Source organism: Plecotus auritus (assembly GCF_963455305.1).
Source record: "Plecotus auritus genome assembly, chromosome: X".
NCBI classification, from domain to species: domain Eukaryota; kingdom Metazoa; phylum Chordata; class Mammalia; order Chiroptera; family Vespertilionidae; genus Plecotus; species Plecotus auritus.
The window spans coordinates 19,695,791-19,720,967 of record NC_137784.1 but is presented as its reverse complement, the minus strand read 5'-3'; the positions used below and the strand labels follow the sequence as shown (position 1 = coordinate 19,720,967).

Here is a 25,177-nt window from a genome sequence, read left to right as displayed (position 1 = left end):
ATACATTTCTTTAATGGAGAAGAGATGGATGCTTATGAAAAAGAGAAGATAGTACATGATCCCAAGGAGGATTTACTCCCTAGATCTCCCAAAGTTCTTTTTTTTAAAATGTGAAACATAGAGTTTATTCTTGTATTATTATTCATTAGTTGTTGTATTATTAACCATATTAACAACTGTGAACCTACTTTTGCCACACCCTGTATAATAAAAAAATACTTTGTATTCAGAATATAATAAAGAACATATATGAATTAATATGAAAAAAATAAAGGTAATACAAAGTTCTTGATAGGGAGGTATAGGTGTGGGAGATACCACAGGAATTAACCTTGTCTTTCTCATAGCAGTTTTATGTCCTCTGGGTCCCCTAGCAACAATGGACTATTCTGCAAAGTCTGACTACATGCCCACCTATCCACCAGCTAGAAAACAGCTGGTATGCAAAAACCCAAGTGCATTACTGTGTGCAAGGTTAGGTGAAACAAAAACCAGTTTTCCAGGTGTGTCTTCTGGCAGGTCCCTCAAATGGTCCATCAGCGATTCCATTCTCGGGTCACTGGATTCCTTGCCAAATAACTCTTGGTTTTAGTGCTAAAGCTTAATACATATGTCTAATGTTTTCATTTCTTTTTTGAACATTTATTTTTATTTTTAGAAAAGATAATTTTTTAAATACATTTTTATTGATATCAGAGAGGAAGGGAGAGGGAGAGAGGGAGAGAGATAGAAACATCAATGATGAGAGAGAATCATTGATTGGCTGCCTCCTGCACACCCCACACTAGGGATCGAGCCCGCAACCTGGGCATGTGCCCTTGACTGGAATCGAACCAGGGACCTTTCAGTCCGCAGGCTGATGCTCTATTCACTAAGCCAAACCGTCTAGGGCAGTCTAATGTTTTTAGAGAAAATTTATACAGCTACTCTTTTATGGTAAGAAACCAAATCACTGCTGTCTAGTAGAAAACTGTTTCTCGCTGACACACTCACACACCCAAACCACCTTAAAATAATAGAATTCAGGCACCCCACAGCTAAACTTTAATTATGTTGTCTGATAGTAGATTGCTATATTTTGTCATCGTTTCACTTGTGCCTCTATCAACATAATGTTTTATTGTTCCCTATTACTAACCTGGTTCGTTATTTATTGTTAAAGACTCAATGGTTGAATTTACACTCTGTCACGATAAATCATGCTCACCCAGCTAATGCAGCATTAAAATGAAATCAGGCTTGCAATATTGTTAAGCCATATATATTAGAATGTTTGGGTGTATAGCATAGACCAGGCATTCCAAAACTGTCTCAAGTTATGCATACCATCAAAAACAATTCATTGAATGATCTAGGCTTCATGAATTTATTCCAAGTGTTCTGGAATTAGCAAATTAGAGGAAAAAACCATGTGCACAATAAGTATGTACTCCTAAGATGAATTTTTGTTGTTGTTGTTAATCCTTACCCAAGGATATTTTTCCATTGATTTTAGAGAGAGTAAAAGGGAGGGGAGAGACAGAGAGAAACATCAATGTGAGAGAGACACATTGATTGGTTGCCTCCTGCCCGCACCCCAACCAGGGTCAGGGAACCTGCAGCCAAAGTACGTGCCCTTGATCGGAACTGAACCAGGGACCCTTCAGTCCAAGGGCTGACGCTCTATCCACTGAAACAAACCAACTAGGGCTGAAGATGAATTTTTTGAAAAATATTCAAAAAATTGACCCTACAGGTACATGGGTAAATGTGGGATTTGAAATTACATGAATAAGTGCTCAATATTTTTTATGTAAACTTGGTGTCATAGCAAGTGTTAAAATGGGCTTAGTCTCCAGTTCTGGTTCTACAAAGGAAACTTTATATACACTGAGTGGCCAGATTATTATGATCTCTGAATGCATAATAATCTGGCCACTCAGTATATACATATTAGAGGCCCGGTGTATGAATTCGTGCATGGGTGGGGTCCGGCCAGCCTGGCCAGGGGGAGGGGACATGGGCGGTTGGCCAGCCTGCCTGCTGGTCAAACTCCTTGTCGAGGGGATAGTTTGCATATTAGCCTTTTATTATATAGGTTGTACACTGAGTGGCCAGATTATTATGCGTTCAGAGATCATAATAATAATCTGGCCACTCAGTGTATATGAAATCAATGTTTATTTTAACAAGATATATATGTGTGTGTGTGTGTGTGTGTGTGTGTGTGTGTGTGTGTGTATCTCCTATATAATAAAAGGCTAATATGCAAATTGACTGAACAGCAGAACAACTGGTTCCTATGACACGTGTTGACCACCAGGGGGCAGATGTTCAACACAGGAGCTGCCCCTTGGTGGTCATTGTGCTCCCACAGGGAGAGCACTGCTCAGCCAGAAGCTGGGCTCATGGCTGGCCAGCTCAGAGAGCCTCTCCCGCCTGTGCAGCAATGCTAAGGACCCCTCAGGGGATGTCCGACTGCCGGCTTAGGTCCACATCCCCCAAGGGGTCTTGGACTGTGAGAGGGTGCAGGCCGGGCTGAGGGATCCCCCACCCCCAGTGCACTGGGCCTGTAGTTTATATATATACACACATCATGCTGTTTAGAGTATTTAATGTGGAAATCAGTATACTGTGATGCAATTATTTATTTATAGTGATATCTTTCCTTTTTGGGATTTGTCCATATTTGGATAGTTTGAGTTTAGCACATTTTTTGAGATCAGTGCTAGCATAGTGGGAAAACATCTGGAAGTTTCTGAAACTGCCTCTCCCTCTGTGGCCAAGGGTGTACATCAAGAGCACTAATGCATCTGGAGTATATGTTGATAAGTATTGCTACCTTTAAGGATATAAAGGCTACAGGGATGGGGGTCCCCATTATATGTCTGTTTAATTCGCCATCGGTACTTTGCAGAAATGATTTTAGATTATTAATATTTCAATAAGTAGTAGCCTTGATTGCAGCTATTGTGCTGGACATGGTATCATGGTTAGAGCAGATTAATATGGCCTCAGGTACATGGTATGTGACCATTGATTTGGAAAGTGTATTCTTTCAATTTTAACGGAAAAGAAGATTAGTAACAGTTTGAATTCATGTAGAACAGATAAATGAATTCATTAACAGTTTTGTTTTAGGGCTATGTTAACCTTACTAATCTCTATCATGATAAAGTGTAAAGAGCACTATCTAGACTGCCATAGGACATCATATTGATTCATTACATCAATGATATTATGTTGTTCAGGCAGAATAATCAAGAGGTGCGTAGCACAGTGGAGAGCTTGGTAAGACATGTGCAGTCCAGGGGATGGGATAGAAATCTGAGGAAGATTCAGGGGCCTACAGTATCTCAACTGTTTTGATGGATCCAGTGCCAGGATATCACCTCCAGAGTGAAAGAAAATCATTACATCACGGACCTTCAATCATGAAAAAGCAAGTGCAATGCCTTCTTCAGGTTCTGTAGGAACCATATTCCATATCTAAGGACACTGCTTCAGCCCATATACTGGATGACACAAAAGATTGCCATCTTTGCCTGACCAGTGTGTCTTAGTGGTTGAGCATTGACCTATGAACCAGGAGGTCAGGGTTCAATTCCCAGTCACAGCACATGCCCGGGTTTGGAGCTTGATCCCTCTTGTGTGACACGCTGGATGCAGCCAATCAATGGTTCTCTCTCATCATTGATGTTTCTATCACTCCCTCTCCCTTTCTCTCTGAAATCAATAAAAATATATATATATTTTTAAAAAGTGTTCCGCAACAAATTCAAATCTTAATAGTAGCATCCGTGCTATTTGGGCCTATGGTTTGCTGAACCCTGTGATGTTGGAGGTATTAGCAGTGATGAAAGATGCTGTCTAAGAGAGAAGGAAAGTATGGTCCTCCCCAAAAGAAACTGAAATATTGCTACCTAAAAAGGAAAAATAGAAGCTGGACATGAAAGAACAAACAGATGTCCAATACATCCCTATTGTAGTCATGGCAATCTTGAAAATTTCTGATTCTTGATTGGTTTATATCTTAAAAGGTCAAATTGTTTTTCTCAATGAACACTTTTGAAACTTTAGAACACATTTGAGCATGAAGAATCAACATAATTTTCAAAGCATGGTTTGCTAACAGGATACTAAATGTTTTTGTAAATGACTACTTGCTGTGTGAATGCTTTCATATTTTGATGTGTCAAAATAGTTTATCAAAGTTATAACCAAAATGGGAATGTTTATCAAAAATATACATATTTTTTACAATTTTCTCTGCATTATGATTAAACCCAGAAATAAAGTAACATATTGCATAGCAGATCACTATACAATTAATATATACCTTTGAAAAAGTGACCAAATAATAGATTCACTGACCCCTGACTTTGCAATTTAAGAAGCCTGCACTATATGCTAACTCCTCAGCATATCTGTATAATAAAAGCCTAAGTGACCGTTACAATGCAATGACCAGAATGACCAGTAGCTATGATGCGCACTGACCACCAGGGGGCAGACGCTCAACGCAGGAACTGCCCCCTGGTGGTCAGTGCACTCCCACAGGGGAAGTGCTGCTCAGCCAGAAGCCAGGCTCACAGCTGGCGAGTGCAACAGTGGTGGTGGGAGCCTCTCCCACCTCCGCAGCAGCGCTAAGGATCAGTGAGCCAAGTAGTAAGGAGCAGCGAGCAGGCAGGCAGTAAGAAGCGAGGGGTCCCAGACTGCGAGAGGGTGCATGCTGGGCTGAGTGACTCCCCCCACCCAGTGCATGAATTTCATGCACCAGGCCTCTAGTTTCTAATAAAAATAAAACTTTTGTTCATTACCACTTTTAAGCTTTTTTTAATTAACTCTGAATAGAATCACTGAAAAATAGATCAGAAGAAAATATTAAAATACTGAGTTCTTAAATCTCTTAAGTCTACAATATTTGAGTATCTACAATGTCATTAGAACCTCTTAAAGTTTATGAACTTCAGAAATAAATAATGAAATAAATGGCAATGGAAACTTCCATTTTCCTTCCTACTCCATATGTATAATGGTGTTTTTAACTTTTTATTAAAAAAAAACTATATAGAGCACTAGATAATAATGCAGACAGATGATATAGCTCTTAGATTTATGGAGTAAAGAGCAGCAATGTGATTGTCTAAGAAAATTGTTTTAACTTTCCAGCTAGACTATATTGTAAAAGTAAACAATACATTATTAGTGTTCTTTTTTCCTTCTTAGTGACATAAGAGTGAATGCTTGCTTTATTCACTGTTTTTTTTTTTAATTGAAAAAATAAACATGAAATTTCTATAGAAGATTTTGTGGTTGATGATACTATTGCTGCAATTTCTGGCATTATTGCATTATTAACATTCTCTCAGGTTTTTAAAAAATATTCAAAAGTGTTGAAATATAGCGTTCTTTTTGACCCTCTCAAGAGTGAATCATTCTCCCTTAGAAAGTACATTGGTTTTTTGTTTTCCAAAATATCAACCATAAGTCATAATATTAGTATAATGATAAGTATGTCAATTATCTAAAAGTTCGAAATATAGGTCTGTACTGTCTATGAGAGTTGGAATAATTCTGCTAGCAAAAATGGAAGTAGCAGATAGTTGTTCATTATTATTCCAGTTATGACTTGTTTATGTACAAAAAGGGTAATTCAACTCAAATTAATTTAATCAAATATAGAAATTTATTTAGTAACCTAAAAGGAACATGGACTTGGAGTCAGTCATAACTGATTACAAAGTTTATATAATGTCATCAGTTCTTTCTCCTCTTACCTTCCACTCTTTTTTTAAAAAAATATCTTTTTATTGATTTCAGAGATAGGAAGGGAGAGGGAGAGAGAATCATTGATCAGCTGCCTCCTACAAGCCCCTGCTGGGGATCGAGTCCACAACTTCGACCTGTGCCCTGACTGGGAATCGAACAGTGACCTGGTTCATAGGTTGGTGCTCAACCACTGAGCCACACCAACTGGGCTTTCCTTCTACTCTTGCCACCATATCTTGTTATGGTGATACTCTCTGTCAGGAGGATGGAATTGCAGCTAGAGGCCTAGACTCATAATCTACAGTTTAATGAGTTCCTCAGGAAGTAGATTTTTCTCCATGATAGCAATGGGGAAATTGTCATGGGGAAGACTGCTGGGTCATGCCTGGTCTTGCAGCAACCATTGGCTTGGAGAAAAAAAAAGTTGAGGGCACAATTAGTCTTACCAAAACCACATGAAATGTATTTCCCAAAGAGGAAAAATACATTCTCCTAAAAGGAAGATAAACTCCTGGATAGATGAGGAATAAAAGCAAAACCCAACCAAGCAAACAAAAAAATATTATACACTACAATAATGGAAACATCGTCCTATATAATAAAAGCCTAATATGCTAAGTGTCTGGGCACCCAGACATCCATTCAACCAATCAAAGTACAATATGCTAATGATATGCTAAGGCCGCTCAACCGCTCACTATGACGTGCACTGACCACGAGGGGGCAGACGCTCCAACTGGTAGGTTAGCTTGCTGCTGGAATCTGGCCTATTGGGACTGAGCAAGATAAGCCAGACATGCCCTGGAGCCCTCCCACACTCCCTCCCCTGCTGGCCAACCTCCCATGTCACTCCCTGGACCTGATCGTGCACCAGTGGGGTCCCTTGGCCTGTCCTGTGCCCTCTTGCAATCCGGGACCCCTTGGGGGATGTCGGAGAGCTGGTTTCGGCCCGATCCTGCAGGTGAGGCTGAGGGACCCCACTGGTGCATGAATTCATGCACCGGGCCTCTAGTTTTATTTATAATCCATAGAACTCTCCTGAACTGAAGTTTTAAGCTACACTGATTAAATACATAAGGAGCAATAAATCTGGAGGGTTCTCATGGCTAATCTTTTTTTTTTCTTCTTTTTTGTCATCCTTGCGCAGGGGCCATGCTAATCTTCTCTGTATCGTTCCAATTTTAGTATATGTGCTGCCGAAGCAAGCACCTCATGGCTAATCTTTTTGCTTCCTTTTATAGTTTAGAAGTCAGTAGTCTGAGTTAGCTCATGAAAATCACAGACTGATATCATTTTTAGGATTTCAGAACTCACCATTTCTAACAGGTCCATTTCCCTGACCAGTAAGTTCCTCTGTATCTCAGGTACATGGATTTCCCACCTCTCCATTATGAATAAATAGATATTTAGAGGATCGGGAAGAAGGTTCCTTCTGTCTAGTAAAACATGAAATGTGCAGACCTATGCCCAGTCTTCACTATGGGATAGGGAGAATTCCGAGAAATGAGTGTTCTCTACATTTTTTGGCTTATAAATTGTCTCCCAATAAATCCTGTTTGATGTCTGCACTACCTACCTGATGCTTTGCCTAACATGGTTTAAACATTTTCTTTCACGGGGCTTCAAAAGCTATGAATTGAGTTGATTTAACATTTTCACAGAGCAGTCAACATGGTTCCCTAATTTGCTTACTCAGGATCATGATATATTTGGGAAAATAAAACATGTTGAAAAGAACCATCTATTATTTTACCTCTTTTGTTAATATTATGCTTTTTTACATGTTTCTATTGCAAACCATCTACTGATGTTTTCATATTTCCAAAATATCCAGTTGTCTGCCACCTAGTGACTAGTCCACACGTTAGTTAACTGCTCACTTATTTAATATTTTCTACTTAGGGTCTTTTTGAAAATTATTGCCTTTTCATGATTTAAACAATCAGTAAAGGGTTTTCTACCTTTTATGGGACAAGGACAGTAAATAATTATCTCAAGTGATATTTATTAAAAATACAATGTTTCTTAAATAATGTGGAATATAAAATATATACTATTTCATAAATAAAACCATTTTTTTTGTGCACAACTTCTGTTATTTATAGTTCTAACATATGGCAGCGTTTTCTGTTGTAATATCCTATGGCTTAGAAACTTTGTAGAGGATGACTAGGTACATTTTTCTATTCCAGGATTGGTTGCAGATAGTCACAAAGCTTTTAGAAAAACACAGGAACTTAGAGAGAAAATTCAATAAAATATGCAGAATGAATTTTCAAAATAAAATTACAGAGTTAACTTTGAAGGACATATATAGGTATATGAACAATACACAGTAGAATGAAAGACATTCATTTCCCATTTGTCACAGTGGGATCATAATCTAGATTTTAAAGAGGATACACAAGAAGCTACACAAGAATTTAAAAAATGTAACTAATGAAGAAGTGCAGTGCATGGGAGCAATATAGCATTCGAGTGTCTATTAGAGTAAAAAAGTAATAAATGCAGTTTGGACTCCGGTTACTAGGTCTGGGATTATGTGTTGATTATTTATGTTCTTTGAAACACAGTTTCCTTATCAGCAAAATGAAAATAATAATAAAACCTTCATAGACTTTTTAGGTGCATTAGACACAAAGAAATATGGCATTTGTTGGGGTTAGATATAGACATATCTCCATGTGTAACCATCCCCATAGTCATACATCTTGGAGTGCAGATGGAGCCTTTATATTAATTAGAAAAAATGATCCTTACTCCAGGCAGATGCAGCTCTGCCCCATGAAGTAAATGATGTTTAGAAGAGCTTGGAATTGATTTCAACTCTCACTTACCCTCTTGCTGGTTGTCTATGTAAAATGAACAACTAAAACACTTCTTCAGGCCTAGCTCTTCTGGTTATTGTGGATCCTGTTAATACTAATGGAAAAGAGGGAAGCAAATTAATAGTAATTTGTTTTGCAGTATTATTGCTCATAGACCAAAAGGAAACAACCTTTAGAGAAAGGCTTAGCTTTGTTAATAATAAAGACTACCCAAATGTATAGCCTTTTTGTTTCAATGTTGAGAAAAACTGAAAATAACTCTTTTTCTGATTAAACCCATACAAGTTTTAAATTTTATTTGGAAAGCTGCCTCTATGATATATGAATCAATATTAGGTAAGTGGTTTTAATAGTAAGTGAAGAAAGTGTGGCAATGCTGATATGAGTAGAGTGAGGTTACTTTATTGCAGGTTGTCTAAGAGACTTTAATCTAACATCTATTGTGAATCTCCAAAGGGCTAAGTCTTGCAAAATTTCTCCAAAATAATTTACAATAGAAACAACTTCTATTGCTTAACAGTGAAGATGCCTGGCAGGCATGGTGCAGTGTGAGCATCAAACTATGATCTCCTGGTTCATAGATTGATGCTCACACTGCACCATGCCTTGAGCATCAATCTATGAACCAGGAGGTCATAGTTTGATTCCCAGTCAGGGCACATGCCCAGGTTTCAGGCTCAACCCCCAGTGTGGGGCGTGCAGGAAGCAGCCGATCAATGATTCTCTCTCATCATTGATGTTTCTATCTCTCTTACTCTCCCTTCCTCTCTGAAATAAATAAAATATATTTTAAAAAAACAATGAAGAAAAACTTCACAGAAAAAAGAAGAAAAAAAGAAACATGGGCAGAGAGAATAATGGCGGCGGAATAGACAGATGTGTTCCGAGACTTGTCCTGGAGCAGAAAGAAAGAACAGCTGAGGGTCGCACGAGGAGTGTTTGTTGGCAAGTTGGGAGACAGCTGAACTCCAGAAGAAGGTGGGGGACTGCTAGACGGGTTCCCCTGAATGGGCAGCACCAACTGCGGCTGGGTCCCCTCCCGGAGATGCGGGCTTGTACACGGAGTCTGCGCCATCTTGAACCGGAAAGTGGAGCTTATCAGAAGCCTAAGAATCCACAACTGCGGCACCCACGGAACAGGCCCCAGAACAACGCTCCCCAATTGGCGCAAACACACGGGTTCAGAGGAGCTCTACACTCCACCACGGAAAGGTCATATTTCTCCTGGGATAAGGAGAGAGAGAACTACATAACCAGACACCCAGAGAAGAGAGACCATGGGGAGACAAAGAAACAACCTGCATATGAAAGAAAAGCAGGCATCACCAAAAGGAAGTAAATGAAATGGAGGCAAGTAACCTTCCAGAGAAAGAATTCAGAGAAATGGTCATAAGATGGCTGAAAAGAATGGAAGAAAAATTCGACAATATGAGCAAGAACCAAGAGGAAATGAAGAAGAACCAAGAAGAAATGAAAAATGACATCGCTGCTGTAAAGAACTCAATAGAAAGCATCAAGAGTAGACTAGAAGAAGCAGAGGACCGCATCAGTGAGCTAGAAGACAAGATGGGAAAAAATAATCAAGTAGAGCAACTTCTAGAAGAAAAAAAATTAAAAGGCAGGAGGAGAGCCTAAGGGAATTTTGGGACAACACGAAACAAAACAACATCCGCATAATAGGGGTTCCAGAAGGAAAGGAAGCTGAGCAAGGAATAGAAAACCTATTTGAAGAAATAATGACAGAAAATTTCCCTGATATAGGAAAGAAAAAACCCACACAAATCCAAGAAGCTCACAGAGTCCCAAGCAAAATGAACCCCAAAATACCGACGCCAATTATAATTAAATTGGCAAACACCAACGACAAAGTAAGAATCTTAAAAGTGGCAAGAGAGAGACAGAAAGTTACATACAAAGGAACCCCCATCAAACTAGCAACTGATTTCTCAACAGAAACTCATCAGTCCAGAAGGGAATGGAATGAAATATACAAAGTCATGCAAAGGAAGGGTCTGAATCCAAGAATACTGTACCCAGCAAGGCTGTCAATCAAAATTGAAGGTGAAATCAGGAGCTTCACAGACAAAAAAGGACTAAGGGAATATATTACCACCAAACCAGCAATGCAAGAAATGCTAAAGGGTCTGCTGTAAAATGAAGAAATAGGAAGCAAAGAAGGAACACAGGGGTAAAGAATAGGAATGGTGACAAATAAGTACCTATCAATAATAACTTTAAATGTAAATGTATTAAATGCCCCAATCAAAAGACATAGGGTAACGGATTGGATAAAAAAACACGACCCATATATCTGCTGTCTACAAGAAACACATCTCAGAAAAAAAGACGCACACAGACTGAGGGTGAAGGGATGGACAAAGGTTTTCCAGGCAAATGGAACTGAAAAAAAAGCAGGGGTAGCAATACTTATATCTGACAAATTAGATCTCAAAGTGAAGGACATAAGAGATAAGGAAGGCCACTTCATAATACTAAAGGGAGCAATCCAACAAGAAGAAATAACTCTGGTAAACATATATGCACCCAATACAGGAGCACCCGAATACATAAAAAAACTCCTGGAGGATATCAAGGGAGAGATTGACAGCAATACAATCATAGTAGGAGACATTAATACCCCACTATCACCATTGGACAAATCCTCTAAACAAAAAATCAGCAAAGAAACATCAATCCTAAGTGATTCACTAGACCAGATGGAATTAATTGACATCTTCAGAACATTTCACCCCAAAGCCACAGAATATACATTCTTCTCAAGTGCACATGGGTCATTTTCAAAGATAGACCATATGTTGGGTCATAGGCAAAGTCTCTTCAAATTCAAGAAGATAGAATCATATCAAGCATCTTCTCAGATCATAGTGGCATAAAACTGAAAATCAACTACAATAAAAACAATCCAAAATTTTCAAACACATGGAGACTAAACAGCATGTTATTAAACTATGAGTGGGTTACCAGAGAGATCAAAGAAGAAATAAAAAACATCATGGCAACAAATGACAATGAAAACACTACAATCCAAAATCTATGGGACACAACGAAAGCAGTCTTGAGAGGGAAGTTCATAGCTCTACAAACCTACTGAAAAAACAAGAAACAATGGTAATAAATTACCTAACCCAACAACTCAAAGAGTTAGAAAAAGAGCAACAATAAAAGCCCAGCGTAAACAGAAGGAAGGAAATAATAAAGATCAGAGCAGAGATAAATGACATTGAGACCAAAGAAACAATACAAAAGATCAACAAAATCAAGAGCTGGTTCTTTGAAAGGATAAACAAGATTGATGAACCTCTAGCCAGGCTCACCAAGAAGCAAAGAGACAGGACCCAAATAAACAAAATCAGAAATGAAAGAGGTGAAATAACAACAGATCCTGCTGAAATACAAAGGATTGTTAAAAAATACTATGAACAACTCTATTACAACAAACTGGACAACCTGGAGGAAATGGACATATACCTAGAAAAATATAACCTTCCATAACTCAATCAGGAAGAATCTAAACAGCTCAATAGACCAGTAACTATGGAAGAAATTGAAGCAGTCATCAAAGAGCTTCCGGCAAAGAAAAGCCCTGGGCCAGACAGCTTCACAGGAGAGTTTTACCAAACATTCAAGAAAGAACTAAAACCTATCCTCCTCAGACTATTCCAAAAAATTCAAGAGAAAGGAACACTTCCAAGCTCCTATGAAACCAGCATCACCCTAATACCAAAACCAGATAAAGACAACACAATGAAGGAGAATTACAGGCCAATATCCTTCATGAATGTAGATGCCAAAATCCTCAACAAAATTCTAGCAAATCGGATCCAGCAGTACATCAGAAAGATCATACACCATGACCAAGTAGGGTTTATCCCAGGAATGCAAGGATGGTACAATATCCGCAAATCAATAAATGTGATACATCACATAAACAAATTGAGAGATAAAAATCACATAGTCATATCAATTGATGCAAAAAAAGCATTTGACAAAATCCAACACCTTTCTTGATAAAAACTCTCAAGAAGGTGGGAATAGAAGGATCATACCTCAACATAATAAAAGCTATATATGATAAACCCATAGCTAACATCATACTCAATGGGCAAAAACTAAAACCATTTCCCCTAAGAACAGGAAAAAGACAGGGATGCCCACTCTCACCACTCCTGTTTGACATAGTACTGGAAGTATTAGCCACTGCAATTAGACAAGAAGAAGAAATAAAAGGCATCCAAATTGGAAAAGAAGAAGTAAAGCTGTCCTTATTTGCAGATGACATGATATTGTACATAAAAAACCCGAAAGACTCCATCAAAAAACTAACAGACTTAATAAATGAATTCGGCAATGTAGCAGGATACAAAATTAACGCCAAGAAATCTATGGCATTTTTATACACCAACAGTGAACTTACAGAAAGAGAGACTAAAAAAGCAATCCCATTTTCCATCACACCAAAAAAATTAAGATACTTAGGAATAAACCTAACCAAGGAGGTAAAAGACCTATACGTGGAAAACTACAGGACACTGAAAAAAGAGATAGAGGAAGATGTAAACAGATGGAAGAACATACCATGTTCATGGATTGGTAGAATCAACATCATTAAAATGTCCATACTACCCAAAGCAATCTATAGATTCAATGCACTCCCCATTAAAATACCAACGGCATATTTCACAGACCTAGAAAGAACTCTCCAAAAATTTATCTGGAATAAAAAAAGACCCCGAATAGCCACAGCAATCCTGAGAAAGAAGAATAAAGCAGGAGGGATCTCAATACCAGATTTCAAGCTGTATTACAAAGCCACTGTCCTTAAAACAGCCTGGTACTGGCACAAGAACAGACATATAGATCAATGGAATAGAACAGAGAATCCAGATATCGACCCAAACCAATATGCGCAATTAATATTTGACAAAGGAGGCATGAGCATACAATGGAGTCAAGACAGTCTCTTCAATAAATGGTGTTGGGAAAATTGGACAGAAACATGCAAAAAAATGAAACTAGATCACCAACTTACACCATACACAAAAATAAACTCAAAATGGTTACAGGACTTAAATATAAGACAGGAAACCATAAAAATACTAGAGGAATCCACAGGCAGCAAAATCTCAGACATATGCCAAAAGAACTTTTTCACTGATACTGCCCCTAGGGCAATGGAAGCCAAAGAGAAAATAAACAAATGGGACTACATCAAAATAAAAAGCTTTTTCACAGCAAAAGAAACCATCAACAAAACAACAAGAAACCCCACTGTATGGGAGAACATATTTGCAAATGTTATCACTGATAAAGGTTTAATTTCCAACATCTACAGGCAGCTTATACAACTTAATAAAAGAAAGGTAAATGATCCAATAAAAAAAATGGGCAACGGACCTAAATAGAATCTTTTCGAAAGAAGACAGAAGGAAGGCCAAGAGACACATGAAAACATGCTCAAAGTCACTAATTATCCGAGAGATGCAAATCAAAACGACAATGTGATACCATCTCACACCTGTCAGAATGGCTATCATCAACAAATCAACAAACGACAAGTGTTGGCGAGGATGCGGAGAAAAAGGAACCCTTGTGCACTGCTGGTGGGAATGCAGACTGGTGCAGCCACTGTGGAGAACGGTATGGAGTTTCCTCAAAAAACTGAAAATGCAACTCCCATTTGACCCAGTAATCCCACTCTTAGGAATATATCCTAAGAAACTAGAAACACCAATCAGAAAGGATATATGCACCCCTATGTTCATAGCAGCACAATTTACAATAGCTAACATTTGGAAACAGCAGATGACTGGATCAGAAAACTATGGTACATCTACATAATGGAATACTATGCTGCCATAAAAAAGAAGGAATTACTACCATTTGTAGGCACCTGGATGGAATTAGAGAACATTATGCTAAGTGAAATAAGCCAGTCAATGAAAGAAAAATACCACATGATCTCACTCATTTGGGGATAATGAAAAACATTATAAACTGATGAACAAAAAGATAGATACAGAGGCAGTAAAGCATCAAACAGACTGTCAAATTACTGCCGTAAGGTTAGGGAGAGGTGGGGGAAATAAGAGATCAACTGAAGGACTTATATGCATGTATATAAGAGTAACCAACGGATGCAAAACATTGGGGGGTGAGGGCATGTATGGGAGTGGGGTGGGGAGGGCAATGGTAAGATATGTACACATATAATACCTTAATAATAAAAAAATAAAAAAATAAAAAGAAACATGGGAAAAGTCAAAAGAAAAAAGACAATCTTTGAGAAAAGATTGATATATTTGGGAAAATAAAAAATGTTGATAATGAGTAATACCCTAATTAAAAATGTAAATTATAAAGATTGAAACCAAGAAACATTATGGGGAAAATGGGAAGACATAAGAATTTTATATTTCAAAACAACTTTAAAGAGACATAAAATGGTTTTTAAACTTGTGAAAAGATGTTAAATTTTGCATATAATGAGGAAAATGTAAATTCAAACTACACTGACAATTTCTCACACACAATACCAGGTGTTGTCAAGGATGTGTGCAATGGGAATTTTATTAAAGTATTAGTAAGGATATAAATTGTTTAATGTACTCTGAAATACAGTTTGATATTATCTACCAAATGAAAATATTCTTGCCCTATGACTGAGCAATCTACTCTTACATCTATACCTAAAAGTGTAGGGACATATATAGCAAGCAACATATACAAAAAATATACTGAGCATCATTATTTGTAGTATCTCAAAGTCACTGTAAAGTAAAATGGAAAAATAAATTATGGTAAGTCAAGCAATGAAATACTATGAAACATGAATATGAATGATTTAGAACTACATGCATGTTTCCCATAAACATAATGCTGAGAAAATAAACCTAGACACTTCTAGATTATTCTATTCAATTAGCATAAAAATCAGGTACACATAAATCATACTGTTTAAGGTTACATTCTTAGAAGGTAAACTATGTATAATGAAAAGAAGGAAATAACTACTATAAAATTCAGATTATCTTTAGAGGAGAGAAGTGGTGATTATGACAGGATCTGAATGAGGTTTTGAGGTTGATGGCTTTATTTTAGTCCTTGAACTTGATGGTCACTGAACAGGAGGTTCACTATATGAGAAAGGACTGAGCTGTAAATTCCTGCCTTGTACATTTTCCTCAGTATATATTATAGTTCACAAATAAAATGTGATTGAAAAACAAAACAGTCAGTTGAAACATAATCCTCTAATATTTGGAATTGCTCCAATTATGGGGAAGCACTTGCTTAGAATAAGGAAGTTATAAATGTATTTGCCAATAACAAAAGATAGGTTTCAGTGACTGGTGGTTGAAAATTGTGCTTACTGCTGGAAGATTTTTGCTCATAATATAGTCTACATTTCACACTATTTAGTTTTGGGGCTACAAGAAATGGATGTCATGGTGACGACAGGAAGGTGGGGGGTGTTTCATAAAACTGTGGACAGATTTCTTCCATTGCCCTTCAGGGACAGAAAAACTCAGTAACCCTAGAACATATATTTTAATGTAAAAAAGATTACACAATAGCCTGAGTAGAATTTCTTTTATGATGAATTAGTCACAGTCTTTTTAAATAGCAAGAATATACCCCTCACGTAACCTCTGAGAAAATAATAATGCAGATTTAACACATATGAACGTGAAAGGATTAGATTTCCTTGCAAACCAATCTTGTTCAAGGTCTGCCTGTTAGATAAAGATCCAAGAGCTAAAGTTACCACAGTGAGTTGCTTCCTGAAGAAAGGAAGACAACACTTCCACAGTCATTTGAATATTCATCTAGTATCTCCTGCTAGATATTCTCTATGTGCACTCACTGAAGTTATCTCATTCAATATTTATGATCAACCAATGGCATCAGAATTGTTTTCTAAACTTTACAGATGAGATAATTGAAACTCAAAGCATCTTCTCTAGTCACACACTAAAGAATTGGAATGTTCGGATTTCAAACAGTTTTGCTGACCTGAGAACATTTGTTTTTGTGCCTACTTGCTACTTTAGCAAATTACGTTGTCAGGGTTTATCATTCACTATGCAGATAGGAAAATGGAAGTCATATTGTTAGGGGCAGAAATAGAGCTACATGTATAAGACCAGCTACAATTATAAGAAATTTTAATCATGCTCTATTAAGCAGGATGTTCTGTTCTGATTAAAGAAAGCACATTCTCACCTGGCTGGGAGCTGTACACCATGGGACATGAGAGCTAACATCAGAATGCAGACTGTCCTCCTTTCCTGAGAACTGCCTATTATTATGGAAATATTTATTACCTCAGGGCTGACACAATCTACCATAGTCCTGGGGGCACCCTCTCTTTACAACCCCACCCCTATTGCCTGTAATCTGCTCCTGGAGGAGCCCATCCTCTGCGACCCTCCTCCCCCAGTCCACATTACTTCAGTTGGTTTATGGCAGTGGTCGAAAAACTGCGGCTCACGAGCCGCGGTTTGCCCCTCTGTTGATTAATGAGTTTGCCGACCACTGACCTAGACTCTCGATTCCAATAATTACAGGCTGTTGTTGTTCCTTGTGATTAAGCCCCTATGCCAGTGGTCGGCAAACTCATTAGTCAACAGAGCGGCGAACCGCGGCTCGCGAGCCGCATGTGGCTCGCGAGCCTCAGTTTGCCGACCTCTGGGAGAATGCGAAAACAAGCTGAAATGAAAGAAGCACAGGAAGATGTCTGCTATCACATAGGGTTGATTAAAAGACATTTGTAGATGAATGTGGAGAAAAATCTAAAAATAAGGCCATATCTTAGCATTTCCTGATAATCCTCATAAGGGACATTAATTTGAATGACAATTCCAATTGTTGATTTTGCTAATATCTGAATAGTGCTTTTAGAAATTCTTCTTTATATATAAAGTAGCAGGTTATAATTAGGGGGGAATTTCACATTTGAAACAAAAGAATTGATTTCTAATTCTAGGTGGTGGAAAAAAGAGACAGCACCAAGAAATTCAAGACAAAAAAAGAAAAATGTCATGAAAGACATGGGAAAAATACAGGGTTGGTATTTCATGAGAAAACATGAGTGATACAGAGTTTATGTTTTCTTTTTTTTTTAAATATATTTCTTTATTGATTTCAGAGAGGACGGAAGGAGAGAGAGAAACATCCATAATGAGAGAGAATCATGGATCGGCTGCCTCCTGCACGCCCCCTACTGGGGATCGATCCCGCAACCCGGGCATGTGCCCGGACCAGGAATCGAACCCGGAACCCTTCATTCTGCAGACCGACGCCCCATTCACTGAGCCACACCGGCCAGGGCAAGTTTATGTTTTCTTTCCTATTATTATCCAAACTGATAAAATCTAGAAAGAGGGATATCAGGAATGCCTGGCAAACATTTTTTTTTTTTAAAAAAAGCTTTATTGCTGAGAGTATTAAAGATGTTTGCCCTTGTTTCCTCCATTGCCCCCCTCCACCTGGTTCCTGCCCTGCCCCAGGCCTTCACCACCCTATTGTCTGTGTCCATGGGTAATGCAAGTATGCATATAAGTTCTTTGGTTAATCTCTTCCAGCCCCCATCTCCCATCTTCCCTCTGAGATTCCTCAGTCCGTTCCATGCTTTCATGGCTCTGGTTCTACTTTATTCATCAGTTTATTTTGTTTACTAGATTCCTTGTTCACTTATTTTGATTTTTATATTAAATTGTTGATAGTATGTATTTATTGCCATTTTATTGTTCATATTCTCCTTCTTCTTCTTCTTCTTCTTCTCCTTCTCCTTCTCCTTCTCCTTCTCCTTCTCCTTCTCCTTCTCCTTCTCCTTCTCCTTCTCCTTCTCCTTCTCCTTCTCCTTCTCCTTCTCCTTCTCCTTCTCCTTCTCCTTCTCCTTCTCCTTCTCCTTCTCCTTCTCCTTCTCCTTCTCCTTCTCCTTCTCCTTCTCCTTCTCCTTCTCCTTCTCCTTCTCCTTCTCCTCCTCCTCCTCCTCCTCCTCCTCCTCCTCCTCCTCCTCCTCCTCCTCCTCCTCCTCCTCCTCCTCCTCCTCTTCCTCTTCCTCCTCCTCCTTCTTCTTCTTCTTCTTACCTATGCTGCCATCTTGGTTCTTCTCCTCCTGGCAAACATTTAATATATAATTTTTCTTACAAATACCTAGCTAATGCTATTCAATAGAACTTTATGGGATGGTAGAATAGTTCTCTATCTGTTCTATCCAATACAGTAGCCGCTGGCCACATGTGGCTATTAAGTGCTTAAATGTAGCTATTGTGACTGAGAACCTATAATTCCATTTTGGTTGAATTTTAATTAATTTGTTCATTTAAATAGCACCTGCAACCAATGACTACATTTTTGGACAGCACAGACCAATGACTTTGTTTCATACTTGATATAAAGTTGTTTTCCTTTCACAATGAATAACTTCAAAGACAGTTTTGAAGCATTGAGGTAAAATGTTTATTCCTTTCTACCAATCAGAACAGCTAAATTATCCCTGGTGAGGTCACAGTCAAATTTCTCTCATATTCATCTACCTTCTAAATGGATAGTAAGTTATTTAGAATTAGAGTGCAGGTATTTCTAAGGCTAAGATGGGCATTTGTTCCCTACTTTATATCCTTTAGTGTATGCTAAGAAGTTATTATAACAGGTTGGGGCTAAATAAGTATTTTATGATAGCATTTTGAAGCACTCAGGAAGTTCTATTATGATCTCTAGTGCCATACTGAAAGCAAAATAAAACTAAAATATAGAAGTTGCTTTTTTCATCCATTCAGTTCATTCAGGTCCAGCCACTTCTCACGACTTCCATGCCTACCACTTTCAAATCATTGTCTATTGCCTGGATTATTGCAATAATCTCCTAAATGGTGTTCTCTTCTATCCTTTCCCCCTTTTGGTCTCTTTTCAACACTGTGGCCAGTGTGATATTTTAAAACAGAAATTAGGCCCTAACCGGTTTGGCTCAGTGGATAAAGTGTTGGCCTGCGGACTGAAAGGTCTCAGGTTCGATTTTGGTCAAGGGCATGTACCTGGGTTGCGGGCACATCCCCAGTAGGAGTTGTGAGGCTGATCGATGTTTCTAACTCTCTATCCCTCTCCCTTCCTCTCTGTAAAAAATCAATAAAATATATTTAAAAAAAACAACAACAACAGAAATTAGATCATGTCACTTCTTTTCTCAGATTCCTCCAGTGACTTCATTTTATTTTATTCAAAGTCAAAGTCAAAGTTCACAATGGCCTGTGAGGCCTTATATGGTCTCGACCCCCATTCCTCTGATCTTGTCTTCAGTTTTCTCCCCCTATTCACTCTGCCCCAGACACAGTGGCTTCCACGTTGTTACAAACTTGAGGCATCCTCTTGCCTTAGGGCCTTTGTACTGGCTGTTTTCTCTGCCTAGAACTTTCTTCTACCAGAATATCTTCTGTCTTCTCCATGGCTGTCTTCTTCCCCATGGAATTTTTGCTCAGTTCTCAATTCCTCATAGATGCTACTCTGACCACTTGGTTTAATTCTGTACCCTGTCCTCAGCACCTCCCATGCCTCCTGATTTCCCTAATCTTTTTATTTTTGGTTTCCCTTTTTCTACAGTATCATCAGTGTTAACGTACTAGAATATTTATTTATGATGTTTATTTTTCACAGTCTACCTTTCTCCAATGGAACAAAAACTCCAGGAAGGCAGCAAATATTGCTTGTTTTATTCATTGATATATCCCAAACACTGTGAAAAGTGCCTAACATAAAAAAAACACTTCATAAAAGTTATTACATATATTAGGAAACGTTTATTAATCAAGATCATATGTCTATGATTTATAAATGTGTGTGTAATGATTTCCATGAATTTAACTTTTGTGAATAAATATATCTGATTGTTAATGTAACATGAAAATTGCCACATCAGAATTTTCTAAATGAAATGTCATAAAGTTTCTTTAGTAAATTTTAATTTGTTTCAAAGTGTTTTAATAGTGATATAAAATCCTAGATGTGTTCAATTGGGCTGAGATAATGATATTAGAGAAAATTCTAATTTTCTTGATGCCCAAGCTTTTCCATCTTTAATTTTCATACTTGCGGCACTTCATTAAAATACATGTTGTATTTAATTTTCCAGGAAATTTCAGAGCATAAAAGACATATATGCAAAGCAATTTCCAGTTAAACTAGTTGAAACTTTAAAAATGTAAGCCCATGTCTTTTAAGTGGAGCCTGTATCTTTTTTCAATGTGAGATATGTTTGCTCAGGTCAATGTAACTCAGAATAAACAGTCAGAGTACCTTTAACTTTTTTTCTTTTAAATATTTTTTTATTGATTTCAGAGAGGAAGGGAGAGGTAGAGAGAGAGATAGAAACATCAATGATGAGAGAGAATCATTGACTGGCTGCCTCCTGCTCTCCCTCTACTGGGGATCGAGCCCACAACCCAGACATGTGCCCTTGACCGGAATCGAACCCGGGACCCTTCATTTCGCAGGCTGACACTCTATCCACTGAGCCAAACCAGCTAGGGCAGAGTACCTTTAACCTTTGTTTTGTGCTCCTGTCTCCTAAACCCTTTCTTACATTCTGTACCCTCTCTAAGTTGCCGATATGGATTTCAAAGCCCTGACACAGACATAGTATTCATACTTGACCGCTGCTGAGAGCCGTGGGAGGAAAGTTTGCTTTTTTAAGAGCCTCTGCTTCAGTGTACAGATCCCATTTCCATCCCTCCTTTCTTAAAAGAATTCATTACAGACAAACTTAACTTGGAGCCCATAATAAGCCTTGGAATATTTTTCTGGCAACAGCTTCAAAACTGGTTATTTCTGATTGTGTAGCCATGGAAATTATGTTTTATCCTTAAAATTATCCTATACTTATCAGTGTTAAAATTAGCATTGTTTTTATCCCTTGGTAGTTGTGAAGGTCAATTTTTCTGTTGTTGGAAAGGCTATTTCACAACCTTTGTCAAAGCTTATATTTCCAGCAAAATTTATTGTCTACTATATTCCCTCTCTAGTCCCACATGGGTATAAACTCTTTGAGGACAAGGTTATGTCCCAATCATTTTTGTATTCCTTACAGAATTTAGCACGTAATAGGTACTCTATTCCAGCTAGCACCAACATGACCTGGTCCCTCGTTATGTCCTACCTGGACTACAGCTAAAACTAACTCCCTTAGACTCTGAAATCCGATGGCTGGGGTTGGTTTCTTTTGCTTCTTATTAGTTGAATAATCTCAGGTAAGGTCTTTCACCTCTCTGACTCAGTTTCCTTAACTCCAAAGTAAGGAAAATAATAGCATCTATGTCATAGGATTGTTGTAAGGATTCAACCAGTTAATACATACAAAAAACTTAGAACAGTACCTGTCTCATAATAAGCAGTAAATAAATGTTAGCTTTAATTAGTAGTTTAGTAGATATGTTGACATTGCTAGTTTGTTATCACTCTGGACCCTTAAGCAGTGTTCAGTATATAATTTTACTATTGCTGTTTAACATTGATTTTTTTATTGAGATATAATTGACATAAATCATTATATTAATTTCAGGTGTACAACATGATGATTTTATATATGTATATATTGTGAACTGATTACCACAATAAGTCTAGTTAACATCCATCACCACACAGAGTTACAAATTTGCTTATTTTTCTTGTGATGAGAATTTTTAAGATCTACTCCCTTAGCAACGTTTAAATATAGTATTATTAACTATAGTCACCATGCTGTACATTACTGCCCCAGGGCTTATTGGTTTTATAACTGGACGTTTGTACCTTTTGACTCCCTTCATCCCTTTTGCCCACCCCTGCCTTTGACAACCACAAATCTGTCCTATCTATCTATGAGTTTAAGGTGTGTTTTTTTTAGATTTTGAACATTGATTTTTAATTATTTTGACCTCCTGACTAAAGCATGAGCTGACTGAGGACAGATACTTGTACTATCGTATGCTGGATCTAGCATTATGAATAGAGCACAATAAATAGTTTTGGAATGACCAACTAAATAAACTGAATTATCTTTTTAATGAAACCATCAACATCTCTAGTGATTAGCTCCTAATATTTGCCCAAGGAACTCATGATAATTTTAAAGTATCATCCTTTTAAAAAATATACTTCTTTATTGATTTCAGAGAGGAAGGAAGAGGGATAGAGAGATGGAAGCATCAATGATGAGAGAGAATCATTGATCAGCTGCCTCCTGCACTCCCCCTACTGGGGATAGAGTCCACAATACAGGCATGTGCCCTTGGCCAGAATCAAACCTGGAACCCTTCAGTCTGCAGGCCGATGCTCTATCCACTGAGCCAAAATGACTTGGGCAAGTATCATCTTTTAAGGAGCTGTATTGATAGTTTCCTCCATCAGTGTCTGAAGCTGTGCAAGTCACTGTGCTCCATGTTTTTTTCTAAACCAACCCTATACAATAGATACTGTTAAGGCATGAGGGGTTTGAAACAAGGTGGATGACATGGACCAGGCGAGTGTCTTCTGACGGGCTGGCTCCAGAGAGGCTTCCCCACACCCAGCCCTGGCCCTGTTTGGCTTTGCATTCCAGGGCTGCTTTCTTCAAGGTAACAGGAAACAACAAACTACCAACACCTGAGAAGAGCCCCTGGATCTTATCAGGCTCAGCCTGGATGAGCGAATTTATGTGAAAATGAGAGATGACAGAGAGCTTTGAGGTAGATGACATGCTTCTGATCAACATTTAAATATGACATTGGGAGATGTGGGGGAAACTGTGCCTACTATAGAAACTGATGAAGAAGCATATGAAGAGATATATAAATCAACAAAATGGAATATTCCAATGCTTTTTGTTTGGGGAGATGGTGTGGTGCTAGTTGCCCCTCCAATGAGAGTTGGCTGAAACAAAGAATATATCCTGTGTGGAAATTAGGATACTTTATATGATTGAGTCTTTAAAAGTAGAAGATATTCAAAAGAGAAACCTGCATACATTTTGATATTAAGAAATAACCAAAGATTCTTCTAAAAGATTCTTCTTCTTTTAAAATGAGTTGATTTGCACATAACTCGCAATATCTTAAGCTAACTGGCATTTTTATTTTCCTCCAACCCTTCCAATAAAGTGATCACCAAAATGCAGCCCTCTTTTTTAGGAGTTGATTTGCTTCACCATTTTTTCCAATTTCTAATTTTTTTTTTAAATTTAAAGTTGACATTTTCTTTTTAAATTTTTTTAGAAAAAAAAAAAAAGAGAGAGCCGAAACCGGTTTGGCTCAGTGGATAGAGCGTCGGCCTGCGGACTGCAGGGTCCCAGGTTCGATTCCGGTCAAGGGCATGTACCTGGGTTGCGGGCACATCCCCAGTAGGGGGCGTGCAGGAGGCAGCTGATCGATGTCTCTCTCTCATCGATGTTTCTAACTTTCTATCCCTCTCTCTTCCTCTCTGTAAAAAATCAATAAAATATATTAAAAAAAAAAAAAAAAAAAGAGAGAGACGAGGAAGCCAAGACACAGAAGAGTCAAGTAATAAATTCAGTGTATTAGAGGAACTCAAGAATACTCTGTCTAATAAACACCATGATTTCTGCCAATTCAACATTCATTCAACCAGCCATTCTACTTCCACTTTTAACACTTATAAGAAAAACTAGAGGCCCGGTGCACGAAATTTGTGCATGGAGGGGGGGGGGTCCCCTCAGCCCAGCCTGCACCCTCTCCAATCTGGGACCCCTCGGGGGATGTCCAATTGCCGGTTTAGGCCCGATCCCCTAAACTGGCAGTCGGGCATCCCTCTCACAATCCTGGACTGCTGGCTTCTAACCATTCACCTGCCTGACTGCCTGATTGCCCCTCACTGCCCCCCTGCCAGCCTGGCCACCCCCAACTGCCCCCCGTGCTGGCCTGGTTGCCCCACACAGCCTGCTGCTCAGTCGTTTGGTTGTCCCTTACTAACCCCCCTGCCAGCCTGGTCACCCCACGAAGCCTGTTCAGTCATCTGTTCGGTTGTGATGGTCGCTTAGGCTTTTATTATTATAGATAAGATGCTTCAATCATCAATGTTTGATATTGACAGTGAAACTTTTTGGAGTATTATTTTAATATTTCTGGACAATAATCAACAGCTGGTGTATGCAAGCAACTTCTCTTCATGTCAATAGAAACACAGGGTGTTTGAGACATTTCATCTTCCTAATGAACTATGTGGCATGAAAACCCTGATGCTAAAATAAATTAGACAGCTGGGGCCTTCTGCCTCATCTGTGTTCATGGTCCATTCTCCATGTTTAGAAACAACATGTTCCTCTGACCCTTAAAGAGTTGATTTTATTTTAACCCCTTTTTAATTATAACCTAAAATCTACTGCTATGCATTTTAAATTTATAACTAACATTTAGCTATTAGTAAATGACCTCAAGTTGATCCAAAGATATGAGACTAGAAAAAAAACAAAACTGTGTGTTCATTCATTCATGAAACTCCTTGGAAAATCAGACATCTTTCCTGCTGAACCTGAACGGGGAAGCATGTAGCCCCAGGAGGTGCTGACAGTTTTATTGGTTTTCAGATGTAGGAGGAAGAAATGACAAATA

The 25,177-nt window shown here is 38.2% G+C and overlaps 1 pseudogene across 1 annotated transcript; it reads left to right on the top strand.

Annotated features, from left to right (window-relative positions):
* The first annotated feature begins 379 nt into the window (after positions 1-379).
* On the top strand, positions 380-23,487 carry LOC308239536 (U6 snRNA-associated Sm-like protein LSm3; annotated as a pseudogene). Its single transcript has 2 exons — positions 380-439; positions 23,173-23,487. The product of its transcript is annotated as a U6 snRNA-associated Sm-like protein LSm3 (transcript).
* The last annotated feature ends 1,690 nt before the right edge of the window (positions 23,488-25,177 follow it).